The sequence below is a fragment of the Notamacropus eugenii genome, chromosome 5 (genome assembly GCF_028372415.1).
Source record: "Notamacropus eugenii isolate mMacEug1 chromosome 5, mMacEug1.pri_v2, whole genome shotgun sequence".
Classification (NCBI taxonomy): domain Eukaryota; kingdom Metazoa; phylum Chordata; class Mammalia; order Diprotodontia; family Macropodidae; genus Notamacropus; species Notamacropus eugenii.
Genome location: NC_092876.1, coordinates 351,611,633 through 351,628,312, shown reverse-complemented (window position 1 = coordinate 351,628,312; position 16,680 = coordinate 351,611,633). Strand labels below are relative to the sequence as shown.

At 40.6% G+C, this 16,680-nt stretch overlaps 1 long non-coding RNA gene across 1 annotated transcript; it reads right to left on the bottom strand.

The window, feature by feature from the left end:
• Positions 1–2,832: 2,832 nt before the first annotated feature.
• Positions 2,833–9,283, bottom strand: LOC140506613 (uncharacterized). The gene is made up of 3 exons (XR_011968011.1): positions 9,175–9,283; positions 4,196–4,318; positions 2,833–3,400 (listed from the first exon to the last, which is right to left on the bottom strand). It is a non-coding gene; the product is annotated as an uncharacterized lncRNA (long non-coding RNA).
• Between the last annotated feature and the right edge of the window lie 7,397 nt (positions 9,284–16,680).

Below are 16,680 nucleotides of genomic sequence, written 5' to 3'. Positions count from 1 at the left end.
CTTCATATGCATACAGGAAGGGGCCTTGGAATATGAGACTCTTTCTAGGCTGGCCTAGTCCTTGGGAAATAACAAACAAACAAACCTGAACTTGTTCTTGGAATGTATTGTTTGACTGAAGTACCCCTTTATATTTTGTGGCCAACCAAATACACCAAACAGACAGAATGGTGTCCCCTTTTGAGGCATCTGACTCAACTCTCTCCATCTTGCTTAGATTGAACCCACAAAACCCCATTGTATCAGCACTCTGTAGCCTTATAGGACTTCACAAATATTGTATTCAGCAATAGGGACATTGCAGACCAACTTTCTGATAGGGATAGACTGTATCCTATTGGTATATTCAAATGCTATAGATTGCTTCTGACTGGCTTTGTACTGTAAGCAGACCTGGAAAAGAGATATAAGCTAAGTCCGTGCCCTAGGATACCAAGGCTACCTCAGCAAGAAGTCTTCCTTAGTTCTCCAGTAGACTTTTTTCCAATTCATCAGATTCTCCCAAGGCTCTCAGGGAACCCAAGCTGAGAACTTCCCCAGGGATGGCAGACAATCAGAAATTCTTCCTGTAGGTTGTCCTTGAGAAAGCTCAAAACCCAAATCTGTTGGTGCTCTGGTTATAAGAGAACTTTTAAAATTCATGGTTTTGATCTTCTAAATGGGCTCCTGGGGTTTCCACAGGTGTTGGATCCAGGCATCCCTGAAGAGTTAATTGTTACAAATTACTTCTTCTTATAACGATCTTATAATTACATTTTTTTCTCTTGTTCTGAGGTTGTTACTTGTTTAATGTCGTTTAGTGTAACCCCTGGCGAATGGAGAGCCAAGCTGTTCCAGCACATGTCTGTGGCTTACCTCACTGCCAGACAAAGAGCATCTTTTTTTAATCCCCCTAGCCCTTTTGGCTACAGAGTGAAAAGTCTGGGGGCAAAAAATCCCACTCAGCACAAGGTGCCCAGAAGTCTATTCCAGGGGCTGCAATGACTGGCAGGGATGCATAGGATCAAATCTGGATTGAATAACAGGGGACCTGGGACAATCAGATAATTATAGTTGATAATACTTTATTCACAGCAGCCTAGAATACTATAATCCATGAATCCAGTGAATGATGTAATTGCTTTGAGAGAGATGGCTGGATGATGCAGCTTCCCGGCTTCTTTCCTCTGAGCAATAATAGATCTTCCATGACCTCATATGGCTATAGAACCCTCTAATCCAGTAGGGGAGCCCTAATGGAGGGGGGTGGGAAGGATTCCCTAGAATCCTTCTCTTGCCCAAAGTAAGTGCTGTCTATTCTTGGGGAAGCTATGCAGATTCCAACCATCATCAACAAAAAACAGCAGCAAATCCCTCTAATCAGAAAGGCCATTTAAAGGATTAAGTGGGAAAAGGTGAAGCCTGTGCCAGAAAAGATGAAGGTTTCTTCTCCTCTTCTTTACTGTTTTAAATTTTAATCATCTCTGTATGGTAGTGTTCCTGGATGAATGCCCTTGGGACTAGGTAAGAGCACCACAAGGGCAGAAAGAATGAACAAGTCATCCCGGAACAAACAGGCAAAATAGAGCTGAAATAAGCCCCCGTTACTCAGGGCAGGACAGATTTGTTGGTTGTGTTTCCTCCTCTCATTTTTTTAGTTTTGTGTTCTATTTTTAATTTTTTTCCTTCCAGTTTTTAAGGATTTATTTAGATTTATTTAGATTTTGGAACGCACTGCTCATTTGGATTTTGAATTTTCTTTGGTTGAAGGAATCACAGAAACAGAGGAAGCTAGAGAGTAGGTGGAGTTAATAAGTGGTAATGTTGGATATGAGAGGTGAGTCCATTAAATACAGCACCAGAAGCAGCTTGTATCATTGACGAGTGGGCTCCCTGTGTTTACTAACAATTGTCAATATTCCCACTCTGAGAACATCTTGCTCCTTTTACTACCATTCCAGGTTATTGGAAGAGGAAGCAGTACTGAGTAAACTTTATGATTCAATAAAGTGCTCAATAAACGACTTTATCATTTGATAAAAGAGAAGGTGCTTCATGTTAATGTCCATATGAGGCTATTCATAAAAAGATTCTGTTTCATATATCATAGAGGATAGAGACTGGACCTGTGATCTCACTGACACAGGGAAATCCATGATGAAGAAATACTACCAATACACTTTCTCTATGTAGCATGTAACCTGAAAGGTTTGCCTAGAGTAATAACATGTTAAATGATTTGCCCAGGGTGATACGGCCAATACATGTCAGAAAGAGAGGAGAGAGAGAGATGCAGAGAGAGAGAGAGAGAGAGAGAGAGAGAGAGAGAGAGAGAGAGAGAGAGAGAGAGAGAGAGAGACAGAGAGACAGAGACAGAGAGAGAGACAGAGAGACAGAGACAGAGACAGAGAGAGAGATAGAGGGAATTCAGTCTTGGCTGAATCTCTGTGACCCCATTTGGGGTTTTTTTTGGCAAAGATACTGGAGTGGTTTGCCCTTCCTTTTTCATTTTATGGATGAAGAAACTGAGGTAAATGAGGTGCTAGATGGTGCCAGACATTTTGCTGCCTCCAAAATTTGTCAAAGAGGTGACTTTAACTCAGGTCTTCCTGACTTAATTCCAGCTCTGTAGAATCACTACTTCACAGCAGCCTTTCTTCAAATATGATATTTACTGAAAAAGGCAAAGAGATATTTAGAATCATCAACCCTGAAACATTATAACAGTATTTTCCTTTTTTAAAATGTATATGTGTGTGTGTGTGTGTGTGTGTGTGCGTGTGTGTGTGAAAAGACCTGTTGCTTTCAATTTAAGGGACATTAGTTAAAACACACACACGCACACAACAAAGATTACAAACAAAAACCAAACCTTTATTTTGCTCATTGATATGAATCATGCCATGAAGAAGGAGTTGGCCTACAAAAATGGGAAAACCCTATGAGATAGACTTCACAACATGAGCTACTTACAGTAGAGAAGACATATGATTATTTTGGGTTCCCAAGGTCTGCCATTGGTCTTTGAGGAAGTTTGTTGTGTTGCCAGGGAGGGGACAGAGACTTCAGAATCTGCTACCTTGTCATTGGCCTCAGGGTCTGAGATAGAACTTGGGTAAGGAAAACAACACCAGAAAAGGTGAACATGACTGCCCATCTACACTGGAATGGAGACCAATTCTATAAGACGTTATACTTTATTATATATAATATAATATATATTATAATTCTATAAGACATGAATATAAGGAGTGAAAATACAATTCCCCCACCTCCATTTCTACATGCACGAAACCAAATTGAGATTTTAAAATATTATTCATTATTATCACTGTTTCTTCTATGAGGGCTTCTTGGAAGAGAATCATATCTTCAGATCTTCTTAGATAGCATGGAAATGACAGCCACTTATTCTCCTTGCCTGTAGGAAGAAAAGAGAAAAAAACTTTCCTGTTCTTTTGAAGAGATAACTAGGGCTTCCTCTAAGATTCTGGAGTGTTTTTTCCTTTTCTTTAAAGACAAAATGAAAGCTCTCCATACATGGACCTGGGCATTTGCAACCCTAATCATTCCTATTTCTACACATTATCACTTCCAAATCTACATTTTTGGTCTCAGTCTCTCCCTAATCTCCATATGGGTTCCACAGCAACCTTAAACTCAAAAAGTTAGGGGCAGCTAGGTGATGCAGTAGATAGAGCACCAGTGCAGGAGTCAGGAGGACCTGAGTTCAAATTTCACTTCAGACCCTTGACACTCAACTAGCTGTGTGACCTTGGGCAAGTCACCTAACCCCAATTGCCTCATCCTGGGTCATCTCCAGTCATCCTGATGAATATCTGGTCACTGGATTCAGATGGCTCTGGAGGAGAAGTGAGGCTGGTGACCTGTCCAGCCCTCCCTCACTCAAAAAAAAAAAAATTCTGATGGCATGGTCTTCTTCAGCAGTGAAGGATGAACACAACAACAAAAAACTCAACAAGTTCAAAAGTGAGGTTATTCTCTTTCCCCTAAACTCCCACATGGCTTGAACATATCTTTCAGGTCACAGCCATTCACCTAATTTCCAGGGGCTGAAGCTTTGCCTGATTTCTCCCTTATTTCTCATGTACAAGAAAAACCCAAGTCCAACAGATGATACTACCATCACCAAATCTCTAATACCCATCCTTTACTTTTTATTTCTTTTTGCCATCATTCAGGATCACATAATTACCTTGTTAGGGAACATAGAATTTAGTTTGGATTTTTCTTTTTCTTATTCCTGCCTGGATCTATTGGGGAGCAAGGATCCGTTTGAGTTATCTTCCCACCTATAGCAAAGGAGAGCTGCCTAAACCTAAAGAACAATAAAGAAGGAAAAGAAAAATATGCAACATTAGTCAATACTTTTTCTTAGAATATTTGACCATTTATCAGGAGTGGAGAACCTGCAGCCTCAAGGCCAGATGTGGCCCTCTAAGTGCTCAGATGCAGCCTTTTGACTGGATCCAAACTTCACAGAACAAATTCCCTTTATAAAAGGATTTATTCTGCAAAACTTGGACTCAGTCAAAAGGCTACATCTGAGGACCTGGAAGGCCATATGTGACCTTGAGTTTGCAGGTTCCCCACCCCTGGTTTGGATGTTCATTGATAGTAGCTAGGCTGTCCTTTTGGAAAGTAGGCTCTTAGTAGGAGGCAAGAGTTGAGTTCTCTTTGGAATAATAATATAATAATCATTAATATAATTAATTATAATTATATTATAATGTTAACTAATACAATATTTGGTACACACAGGTCACTTTCCTCCCCTATGTGCCTAGGAGAACACTTTATGGGAGGCAATGAGTGTCAGGGCATTAACAGGGGTTTCCATCAGGAGGAAATGCCATTTAAAGAAAATTTCTTCAGACTTCTGTTTCAAGAATGAAAAGATTTTGAGTTGGAAGAGATCTCACAGGCCATCTTGTGCAAATCCTTCATTTTACAGATAAAGGAAACTGAGACCTAGGGTTCAAGTTTCTTGCTCCTGAGTCACATAGATAGTGTCAAAAGTTGTTGTGTTCATCCTTCATTTTTGAAGAAGATTATGCTATCAGAGAAATGATGACATGACTTGCACTTGACTTTGTTTTGAATGAGGGAGGGCTGTGCAAAGTCACCAGCCTCACTTTCTCCTCCTGAGCCATCCGAGTCCAATGAGCAGATATTCATCAGGATGACTGGAGATGACCCCAGTGTCAAAAGTAGGATTTGAATCTAGCTCCTTTGGTATCAGAGCTGCTGTGCTTTCACCTATAGGGAAAATCATAGGATTTAGAGGACCAGAAAGGTGGTGACTTTCACAGAGTCTGTATGATTTTAGCAATAAATAACAAATAATATCTAACTCAGATCTTCCTACTCCATTGTGCTATTTACATTATATTATTCAAACGCATTCAGTTTGAATATGTGTGTTAAAAGCTTGGGTTTCTTTTGAGGGGGCAGGGGAGATGGAGAAAGGTATTGCCTCTTTAAGAAGCAATCTATAGTTTTGAGTCTGTGACAGAAGTCCTGTTAGAAATTTGCAGGCAATAAAGGGTTAGTGAGCATGATTTTCCAATTTCTGTGTTGACACCACACCCTAGATTCAAAAAGTAGGGAGCTGCAAAAGAGAAAAAAGAGTCAAGAGAAAGAATATATTGTCCTGATGGAAAGAGCATCATCCTAGGGTTTTGCTAAGATCCATAAAATGCATGGAAAGTTACTCCTTTCTGCATTTACCACAAAGGAAAAAGAGAGTAAGAAAATTAGAAGGACAAAAAGGCTCATTATCCTGAGAAAATAGATACTGTGATTCTGAACAAAGGTGGGAGAAAGCTGATTTTGGCACCCAGCTGCTTTGATATCCTGCAACACCCACCAGAGCTTAGCACAGGCCTGGAAGGCTTCAGGGCCAGTTGTTATACTCCACAAACAGCTCAGTCTTGAAATAGAACCAGTGTCAGACCTTATTGATAATGTTTGAGAACATGTGCAAAGCTTCCTCATTGAACTTCTTAATTTATATTTTTCAAATCTTATAAATGCATCAGCACATTTAGGCATTGCTTGTTTTGCTTTATTTTAATAGGATAGAGTCTAGATATGTGTTTTCATTGACATGCATTGTATGAGGAAACTCCTTCCATCAAAGCAAGTCCAGCACCTTTTCAGAAATGTATAGTCTTAGAGGATGCCTAGAGCGCAGAGAGGTCAAATGCCTTGTCTGGGTCACAGAACCATTATGGGTCAGAGAGAAGAGGTAATTGGACCCAGATCCTCTTGGTCTTGAGGTCAGCTCTTTATCTAGTAGACCATCTTTTCTCTCCAACTAATAAAGAGTTGTTTTTAAAATATATAATATTTCATTTACCCCAATTACATGTTAAAACAATAAGAGCTGATTTTTTAAGGAAAGGTATAACTGACTGGGTCATAGGTACTATATAGTTTATATTCAGTTAACCATGCCTATGAGAAGCATAGCTATTTAGACCATTATAGAATGGCAGCTCTGTTTAGCTAGCTAATTGAATAATGTGTGTATGTTTGTATGTATACACACATATATGTGTGTATACATACACATATGTATATATAAATGTATATGTACACATACATATGCGCACACACAAAAACACACTGGGTTTAAACTCAATGGATTTAAATTCAAATTGACAGTGACAACAAAGGTCACATTTATGGTCACCTTTAAGCAAGGTCAACTTTTCCTCTCAAAAATATCTCTCTAGGAGAGAGCAAATCGGTAGAAGGATTATTACAGCTCTATGCTGGAGGTTTCTCTAATTGTTTAGAGACTCTTCCTTAGATGGAACTGAGATCGGCTACCTGCTGGTCATGGTTCTTCTATGAGAAGAATGGAAAAATTCCATTCCTGAAACTGAACATCTGCTTTATGTAGACCAGGTAACCTGGGGTGGGCTGCAAGGGTACAAAAATATGATCCCTGCTTTTCAAAAACCTTTGATCTAGTAGAAGAGATGAGATAGACCTAAATAACTAATAAAAAGCAAAGCAAGGTGTCATGTTTGTTGAATTGAATGGAATAGCATGTGAGTATTATCTCCCTCATTCTCCTTTCAATGCCCAAATTCTTGTTCTTATTTGAGAGAATGATTGAGGAGCTAACATTTTTCTTTTCTGTGTTCCTTTTTCTTTTTTCCTCCCCTCTTAGAATTTAAACTCCTTGACTACAGAGATCACTTTTTACCATTTTTTTTTTTGTATCCCTAGTGTTTAGCACAGTGCCTGGCACAGAGTAAGTGATGAATATTTATGGACCCAACATCCTTCCATACCTTATGACACTCTGCTTGTTAAAGAACTTAAGTCAGAAAATTTTAGCTGATGATGGGACTTTAGAGTTCAACCCTTCGTTTAACAGATGACTCATGACTCACTGAAAGTTACATAGGAGTTCTTAGCAGAGACTAGGAATATTCTTTCCATTTCCCCATCCTGTCTTCCTCTTGAAGGGAGGAACTCAATGAAGTCAGTCTTCATATCAGGAATCCTTCCCCAAAACTCTAGGTCTTTCCTTCACTTCCACTCTTTTCCTAAATTGATATGGCGGGTGGGAGTAAGGATTTCCTTAGGTAGACCCAAAGATGCCTAACCATGATTAATGAGAAGGGAGTAGTAGGAGGGGTGAGAGGGGTGACGAGGGGATGAATAAAGGCTTTACCTGATCTTCATTCCTTCTGTCAGTCTCACAAAGTGAAAGAATTTAGTTAGAAGGGAGGAGGCCATCTATTTGAAGTCATTTCACTGATGAACTGAGCCCACACTTTGTGTGGCTTGCCTAAGACCTGCAGACACTTAGTGGTCTTGTGGATCTCTCTCCTTTTCCAGCTCTGCTACTATCTGAAGGTCTCATTTATAATTGATAAGAGCAGTATAAAGGCAAAAGTTCATGTGGTAGTACAAGGAGGACCTTCTCTGAGAGCACTGATCTCACTTTTCCTTTTTTCCAATGCAGGGTCCTACCCTCTCCTAGGAAAAAATGGCCTTAGTAGCTCCTTAAGGTTGGGTTAGACAGCATGGAATGGCACTCCATCCTCTTTGAAACTATTGAGACTCACAGGGACTGGGAGTGATGTAATCTTCTCAGGACAACAGGGGCAGGGATGGGTAACCCCCTGAAGACTCAGCAGCCTTTCTTTGACTCAACTGATACTCTGGCTGCCTTCTTCCTGTACACTAGGAGGTTAGAGAGAACCTGACCCAGGAAGGCACTGGCTAGAGATGGGCAGCAATCTTCCTAGAACATCTTTTCTAATCTGTTTTGTGATTATCAGGGACAAAGCATATTTATACATAACATATACAAACATATTTATGTTTTGATCTCCTGCCCCACCTCCTTTTTTTTAGCTCTAAGACTCATGATTTCACTGGTGTTGGAACTCCTAGCAAGGAAACTGTCTCTATCAATCTATGGATTTGGTCTCTATAGATGAACAACTGCTTTGCAACTTGCAGTCTTATATCTGGGGTTCTCAACCTTTTCTGTGTCATGGACTCCTTCAGCTGTTGCGTCAAGCCTGCGAACTGCTTCTCTGAATCATGTTCTTAAAACATAAAGTGAAATGCACAGCCTTACAAAGGAAGTGAATTACATTGAAAACTTATCAAAATATAACAAAAAAGTTCATAGACCTTAATTTAAGAATCTCCATTTTAGTGGTTGAAACCAAGGAAACCAAGAGGCTGAGTGACTTGCCCAGAGACACACAGTTAGTATGTGTTAGATGTGGGTCTTGAACTCAGATCAAGGTACATTTAAATAGAATAAAATTATGCCCAAATTGACTAAGTTAGTCAATTGTTTTATTGCCATATAAACCAAGTTACAATAATGATGACATTAAAAGCTCATTGTATTTTTTATCCTTGTATCCTCAAAAGCAGAAAGTAAAGTAGGCACAGATGTTCGCTGCTTATTTAAATCATTTAGGGGCCACAGTGCCTGGCACATAGTAGGTACTTAATAAATACTTAATGAACTGAATTAAAATTGCAAGTTCCTTTTTTATTCTTTCTATCCCCTGCATTTGGAGCTAGACTGGCATACTGGTATGAATAATGAACCAGGTAGCAAAAGACTTGCTTTCTTATCCCAGCTCTGACCCTTGCTAGTTGTGTGATCTGGGTCAGATCACTTACCTTCTGAGTCCCAGCTCACTTATATGGAAAGTGGGGATAACGGAATAGACATCACCACTCCTAGGGAACACAGGGGACCTCAGAGATTATCTAGACCAGCCCTTCTCATCTGTCAAATGAGAAAACAGAAACCCAGAATTGTTCAATAACAATCACATAGGTAGGGTGGGAGAGGAGACTGCAGCAGGATTGTGAAAGAGCTTAAATGCTAAGCATTTGAATTTTATCATAGAGAAAATGGCGAGTCACCCCAAATTCCTGAGCAAGTGAGTGACAGGGTCTAATCGGAGGTAAGAAATGAACAGATCCTAATAATAGATGCCTTGCTTTCCTCATAGGGTTATTGTGAAAATCTGACAAGATAATGTCCATAAAGCATTTTGTAAAACATGACTGCAAATGTGAGGAGGTATTATTATTAAGAAAAAGTCATAGCTGGCGCTTGCTAGGTGTAATAGTTTATAACAAACTGTGCTAATTCTTCCAAAACCCCACAGGCTTATTCAGGGGAGTGGAAATAACTGAGAGGTGAGCATTCAGTCGAAACCATGCACCCTGTTGTTGAGGGGAGAAAAAAGATCTTTCTTTAAGAAAGAGTGAGAAAAGCAGCATCTCTCATCTGCCTGATCTCTCTGGAAACCTCTCTCTCTGCCTCTCACATGCACAGCCATGCATACTCCAGTGCAGATTATTCAACAAGGATAATTTCAAACTAATATTCATAGCTTGGAACGGAGAGCACTGATTAATCAATTAGTTGCCCTATGTAATAAGAAAAGGAAATACTGCATCAGCTGCTCTTTTTCTGGCACTGCAGTGATAGGGCGGGGGCCAGTCACATATGGAGGCTTCTCTTGCCGTCTGGCTCAATGGGGGATGACTGTGGAATAGGCTGGGCTGGGAAGGTGTCAAGGCTGGACCCTCAGAGGTGCAGGCCTGTGAGGGTGGGGAAGGGAGTGCAAGTGGATGTGAACACCGTGGTTCTGTTGGTAAGAGGGCCTGTTTCTGCCCTCCCTCCTTCTGGAACACCACTCAGGCACAGAGAATGGGAGAAAGCAAAGTTAAAAAAGTGAATGAGATTTGCACATAAAGCCAGAGCGGAAATGTATATATGTCTCTTGCACGCCTAGGCAGAGAGGCAGAGGGAAAGAATAAACCAAGGGCTTGGCTGTGGGGGACGGAATGTTCGATTTGTCATCAAAACCATGGCTTTGAGTAGCTCTGGCTGGAGCTGAGGAACTGCAGGCAGGCATTGTGCTGGTTTCTCCCACACAAAGCTCCTTCATCTTCACCTGCCGACACCTCCTCCTATTCTGGGCCTGAATGGGAGCTAGCAATTATATTGAATTGTGTGGTGTCTGTGTGAAGGGGAGAAACATCCACTGGAAATGAAAGTCACTGAGAAATGAGAGAAATGGCCTCAATTAAACCCAGATTGGAGCTGAAATCTGGGCAGGTTGTGACCCAGAACCATCAGTTGTCCTTCCCTCCTTCCTCTTTTTTTTTTTCTTATTGCACCTCCCGAATTCCTTAAGAGACAATGGGGGCAGAGGGAGGAGCTTAACGCCTTCTGTCTACGGGACTATCTAGGGGTGTCCCAGAAGCATGCTGGGCAGAAGGTGAAAGAAAGTCCTGGAGCTGGTGAAGTTCAGTCTTGGTGACTCCAGGCTCTGTTTTCTTCTTTTAGCCTTTCTGACTGTTCAGATGGCCTAGAATTCCTTGGTCACCAAGTCTGACCAATCTAAGTCCACTCAGCTTTATAAATGCTGCCAGGGCCCTCATGAGCCTTCTTATTGGTTAATTCACCCTGAGGTATAAGAGACCTAAGCATGGACCCTTTTGGAGTATTTTCATTCGTTGTTGTTGTTGTTGTGTGTGTTCTTCATGGCCGAAGAAGACCATGCCTTCAGAGAACTGATGACATGCCTTGCACTTGACTTTGATTTGAGTGAGGGAGGGCTGTGCAGGTCACCAGCCTCACTTCTCCTCCAGAGCCATCTGAATGTACTAGAGAAGCAAAAGAAAGAAAAATTCTAACACAAAGTAATGATACTTTCAGATATCAGTGAGATGCCACCCTAACTCTGACTCCGATCACTTCTTCACTGGATTAAAGGAATGGATTTTTTTCTAAAAACAAATTTTTGGTGATTTCTTGTTTAGTCACAATAAATTGTATTTTCATAGACTTTTAGATTTGGAGAAGTATTTTCCTCATAAGAACTTTGTGAATGGGACAGTATATGGAATTTTCATCCCCCTTTTTCGTATATTAGAAACCGAGGCTCAGAAATATTAAATGACTTTTTTTCTCATTTTCACATAGCTGTCCAGGATGGGTGTCATGACTAAGTCTTAGACTCTGATTCCAAGTCAATTGTTCTTTATATTTCACTTTGTGTTCAGTACTTTTCTGCAATAGAATTCTCTTAATTTCCAGCATCTTCTCTCTTATTCATCTTTCACATGGGACTGGGGCAGCTGGGTGGTGCAGTAGATAGAGCACCAGTGCAGGAATCAGGAGGACCTGAGTTCAAATCTCACCTCAGACACTTGACACTGACTAGCTGTATGACCTTGGGCAAGTCACTTAACCCCAATTGCCTCATCCTGGCAATCCTGGGTCATCTCCAGTCATCCTGAGTAATATCTGGTCACTGGATTCAGATGGCTCTGGAGGAGAAGTGAGTCTGGTGACCTGCACAGCCCTCCCTCAAAACAAAGTCAAATCCAAGTCATGACATTATTTCTTTGATGGCATAGTCTTCTTTGGCAACGAAGGACAAACACACATACGGGACTGACAATATAAATTTTCTAAAGAACAGGTTAGATTCTGTTACTCAAGAATCTATTTTCTGTATGATAAAATCCTAATTACTCAGGTTAGCATTTAAAGCCTTTCACCATCTGGCTTCTATCAACCTTTTCACATTTACTTTCTATCACTTCCTGTCATTGTACATTATAGTCATACTGGTCTATTGCGGTTGCACAAACTTGGTAGTGTATCTCCCAGCTGCTTGCCCTTGCAGAAGTTCTCCTTTCATCTGGAATGTCCCCCATCATCTCCACCTCTAAGCTTCCTTTAAGGTTCATCTTACTTGTCACATCTTGCAGGAAGCTGATTCACTCAGTACTTTCTCCTTCTTCATGTTAACTGTTCTATATTATTTGTGAATATATTGTATACTCTCAGTAGAACATAAACTCCTTGAGGGCAGGGCCTAGTTTTGAACAGCATAGTGTTTTGTACCTAGTGGATACTGAATAAATGAATCAATTTGGGAATAATTTTGAGTGGAGATCCACAGGAACCATGAAGGCAGGAAAATAAAGGAAGCAATCTTTCCTTGCTTCTACCTCCCCGTTCTTCCTTTCAGATTCAGAGTCCAACAGCACCTAGTGCAAACAAGAATCAAATTTGAACTCCATTTTAGTGTCAACCAAATAAGCTTATCCAACTTTTGAAAAGGGAATAAGACATAATTTGATGGGTTGGAAAATTTAAAGAGAAGGCTGGTCTGGAGGTATGCTACACTGGAGTTTTTTGCAACAGTCAGAAATCAGTCTGAAGTACTGCCAGTATTCGTAGTGGTGAGCACTTAGACAAGGCTTTTCTTGTCACTAGAATTAGGTTTCTTCACTAGCAATGTGAAGGTGCACCTCCTACACTAAAATCTTATCGTATTCCATCCCATCCCATCTCATCCCATCTGAGTCAGTTAAGAGGTAAATATCAGTCTCCCATGGCTCTCACCAAATTACATGTTTGATTCTCTGTTCCTAAACACAGAGAAATGAGGAGTCCCCTCCTCCTATTGTGTTCACAGAATAACAAAATTTGAGAGTTGGAAGTGACTGCAGTGGTCACCCAGTCCTACCAGTACCTGCCAAAGAATTGCTTTTACAATATACCTGATCAGAGGACCTGGCTACAAACTTCACTTCTGATGCTTACCATCTTTGTGATCTTGGACAAGTCATTAAGCCTCCATCCTAAATGTTCTCATCTGTAAAATGAAGGAATTAGATCAGATGGTTTCTAATAGCCTTTTAGAGTTATGATCTTATGAGTGGTTCTCCAGCTCCTGCTTGAAGATCTCCAGTGAGAACAAACATGCTCACAACCTGAGAATAATCTAGCACTCTAATAGGAAGAAGAATTTTCCTTATATCAAGCTGTGCCTATGGAACTCCACCCACTGAGGCTAGTTTTGCCCTATGGAGCCAAACTGACCAATATGATCACTCTTCCACATTATAAAATATGTGATTCATTCAGATACTTGAAGGCAGCTCTCATGTCTTCCATATGCCTCTTCGGGCGAAGCATCCCCATTTCTTTTGGCTGGTTCTCAAAGGGCATGAAGTTGAGGCTCCTCACCATCCCAGTCGTCTCCCTCCAGATGCTCACCAGCTTGTTAATATCCTTCCTAAACATGGTACCTGGAACCAAACCCATTATGCCAGATGCTATCTGACCAGGGAAGGGTAGAGAAGGCTCATTGCTTCATGTTTAAGAGAGGTGGGTGAAATGTTATGATCTGAATCTTGTACATTCTGTACTGGACAATTCTTCTAATTCTTTATAAGCTTCATCTTCAGGCACTGAAGTACCCTGGTGGTGCAGTGAATAGGATGCTGGCTCTGGAGTCAGGAAGGTTGGGTTCAAATTGGACCTCATACACTTAATAGCTGTGCTACCCTGGGCAACTTACTTAACTTCTGTTTGCCTCAGTTCCTTCATCTGTAGAATGAGGATAGTAAAAGCATTTATCTCCCAGGGGTGTTGTGAGGATAAAATGAGATAATATTTTTAAACGATTTTTTGCAAAGCTGAAACCACTAGATGATTGCTAGTCATTATTTCCCTCTCTCTCTTGGACTTCTAATACCTGTACAATGAGCAGGCACAAAATACATGGCCATGTTACCTTCATGTCACATTTCAGGTTCCAATAATGCCTGGGTAGCTATAGTATTGAGTTTGTGGCAACCAAAGAAAGGATTTTCTCCCTATGGAGTTTTAGGGTGGAGGAAAGCAGGCTGGAAGGGGTGGATGAGTCCAGTAGTAGCTGCCATTTGCATAACACTTTTAGGTTTGCAAAATTTCATGTATATAGGTATGTATGTATATGTAATTTCATTTGATTCTCACAATAACCCTAGGAAATGGGTGCCATTATTACCCCAGTCTTGCAAATGAGGAAAGAGAGAGAGAGAGAGACAGACAGACAGACAGACAGAGAGACAGACAGACAGAGAGACAGAGAGAGGGGGGGGGAGAGACAGAGACAGAGAGAAAGAGTGAGAGAGAGACAGAGAGAGAGGGGGAGAGAGAGAGACAGACAGACAGAGAGAGAGAGTGAGAGAGACAGAGATAGAGAGAGAGAGAGAGAGAGAGAGAGAGAGAGAGAGAGAGAGAGAGATTTGCTGAAGGTCACATAGGTAGTAGGTTTCTGAGGCTGGATTAAAGCTCAGGCCTTCCTGGCTTGAAGTCTAGCATTCTCTTCACTGAACCCTCTCTCTGCTTAGTGTTATTGTTGAACCATTTTAGTAGTGTCCAACTCTCTGTGACCCCATTTGGGGTTTTCTTGGCAGAGATACTTGGAGAAGGTTGCCATTTCCTTCTCCAGCTCATTTTACATATGAGGAAACTGAGGCAAACAGGGCTAAGTGACTTGTCTGGGATCACACAGTAAATGTCTAAGGCTGGATTTGAACTCAGGACCTTTTGACTCCAGGGCCAGCACTATATTCATCTCCCCCCACCTAGCTAATCCTCTGCCTCCTAGGAAGTTCAAAAGTATTAAAATGGCAATATCTTTCATAAAATCATGGGCTTAGAGCTGAAAGATAAATTAGATGTTGTCAAGTCCAACCTCCTCCTTTTATAAAAGAGGAAACTGAGGCACAGAGAGGTTAATTGACTTCCATGGGGTCATACAGTTTGTACATATGTATATTTGATTTAAGATTTCCTGACTCCAAAGACTAATACTGTATCCACTGTGCCTTACCACTTGGCTTTGCTCCTCTACATCTCTGTGGGTACAGGATGCATAAAGCAGAGAATGTCAGACATGGGGCTGCTTTAAACACATCCCGATATCAGAACTCTTGAATTCCCTTACTATTCCCAGCACAAATAGACTGATGTCAGTGAATATGTTTGTGCTAGCTTGTTCTCTCCCACCCAGCAGGCTGAGTCACAGTCAATACATCTAAAGGTTAGTCAGAAAGTAATGTCCCCTGGCTTTAATCTCTTTAGTAATCCACCGACATCAAGCCAAACAATTCCTAATGAAGAATTGAAATCTCTTGATCTGTTCCAAAAGTTACTGAAGGGATTTTGGCAAATAGGGCATCTTGGAAGTTTTTAGCTGAGCACAGATTTTATGAGAACCACCTTGGGAATGATGAATAACAACCCCCACATGAATGAGAGGATCAACAAATCTGAAGGGAAATATCAGCGAGGTCACATTCCCCCTCAAACACCCCCAAAATAGCTGTAATAACAAAGACCATGGCACAAGTTCTGAATCCAAACCAGTGCTGTATTCACAGCCCCATCTAGACGTGAGAGGGATCTGGGCTTGGCAAATAGGATCTCTTTTGACGGGTTCTGGTTTCAGGACAGCAATAAGAGGCAGGGCACCAAGATGCCACCATCCCATCCAGAAATTAATTCCAGGGCAGAGTGAAAGCAAGAGATTGCAGCAATAAAAAGGAATTTTTGACAGCCATCCCTAGCAGAGGCTGAAGACATGAGCAAAAAAGAAAAAAAAAACCTTTTAATACAATGAAAAATATGAATGAGTTAAAGGAATATCAGGATAAAAATGTCATGAAAAGAATACTGAATGCTACATTTCAAAAAGTAATAAAAGAAAACTGCTCAGAAGTATGAGCAAAATTAAAACAGAACTTATAGGTCAGTCACATGAAAAATTTCATCAATTTAACCTACCCAGAAATATGAATTCCAAGTATCAAATTTTCAGTGTCAAAGAAAAACATTGCAAAATGGTCAAGAAGAAAGAGATCAAGAAACAAGGTAGTACTGTTGGGATAACAGGATTATGCAGCAATTACTATTAAAAAAACATGACATAAAGTGTATGCATATAACATAAAATCACAAGAAAGCTCACTACAAGGAATAACTTATCTTGGAAAGCTGACCGTAATTCAACAGGTTAGAAAAAAAGACTGTTTAATCATTTCAATTGACAAAAGTAAAGTTGGATAGAATTTTTTAAATATACGGAAATGTTGACCAGAGAGAAAAGTAAATAAGTCTGAGCAACTTGAAAGGTCTAATGATTGATCTAGGGCTTATATCTAAATTAGGAAGAACCACATATGGTTCCATCAGAATCCTACCCTCTTTGGAGTTAAAGAGAGAAGAAATAAAGACTTTGCTCTTTTTTTGCTTCACTTTTTTAGCAGTGAAAAGAAGTGGAAGGGAAGGGGGAAGGAAACACACTAGGGAAGCAA